Source organism: Hevea brasiliensis, chromosome 17, assembly GCF_030052815.1.
Source record: "Hevea brasiliensis isolate MT/VB/25A 57/8 chromosome 17, ASM3005281v1, whole genome shotgun sequence".
Lineage (NCBI taxonomy): Eukaryota > Viridiplantae > Streptophyta > Magnoliopsida > Malpighiales > Euphorbiaceae > Hevea > Hevea brasiliensis.
Genome location: NC_079509.1, coordinates 56,103,700 through 56,104,649, shown reverse-complemented (window position 1 = coordinate 56,104,649; position 950 = coordinate 56,103,700). Strand labels below are relative to the sequence as shown.

At 38.2% G+C, this 950-nt stretch overlaps 1 non-coding gene across 1 annotated transcript; it reads right to left on the bottom strand.

The window, feature by feature from the left end:
• Positions 1–634: 634 nt before the first annotated feature.
• LOC131175724 (small nucleolar RNA R71) lies at positions 635–741 on the bottom strand. The gene has a single exon (XR_009145913.1). It is a non-coding gene; the product is annotated as a small nucleolar RNA R71 (small nucleolar RNA).
• Between the last annotated feature and the right edge of the window lie 209 nt (positions 742–950).

Genomic DNA, 950 nt, shown 5'->3' with positions numbered 1-950 from the left:
ATTCATTAACCCTACCCTCTTGAGGCCAAATTCTATCATTTTCTAGGATTTTGAGGCATTTTTCTGTTTTTACGTTGATTTCTTTTTGTTTATGATAAGAACTTCTCAATCTGGTGAGTTGATCTTTGATCCAGAAGTAGAAAAAATAGCTAAACAGTTGAGAAAATTGGCTAAGCAGGCTAAGCAGATTCCGAGTACATATGAAAGAGTCCAATCTCCAAGGGAGTTAAGTTCGGATTTGGATTTGGATTCAAATTCCGAAAATAAAACCATGGCTGCTAGGACTTTGAAAGAGTTGGCTGCTCCTGATCTAAACCAACAGCCTTTGTGTATTTAACACTCTGCTTTAAATGTTGCTTTTGAGTTAAAATCTGGACTAATCCATTTGTTGCCTAAGTTTCATGGTCTTGTAGGTGAGGATCCACATAAGCATTTAAAGGAATTTCATGTTGTATGTTCCAGCATGAAACCTCAAGGAGTTTCAGAGGATTAGATCAAGCTTCGGGCTTTCCCTTTCTCACTAGAGGGCACAACTAAGGATTAGTTATATTACCTTCCTTCTGGATCCGTCAACTCATGGAATGGGATGAAGCAGATATTTTTGGAGAAGTATTTTCCTGCTTTCCATGCTACCAACATAAGAAAAGAAATTTGTGGCATCTGGTAGTATAATAGAGAGAGTTTGTATGAGTATTAGGAACGATTTAAGAAACTGTGTGTAAGTTGTCCCCATCATCAAATAAGTGAGCAGCTCTTGATTCAGTATTTCTATGAGGGACTTCTACCAATGAACCGCAGTATGATAGATGCTGCTAGTGGAGTAGCTTTGGTTGATAAGACACTAGTTGAAGCAAGGAGACTGATTGCTAACATGGCAGTAAATTCTCAGCAGTTTGGAATGAGAATGGATCACACACCGATGAAGGTTAATGAGGTAAGTACATCTAACC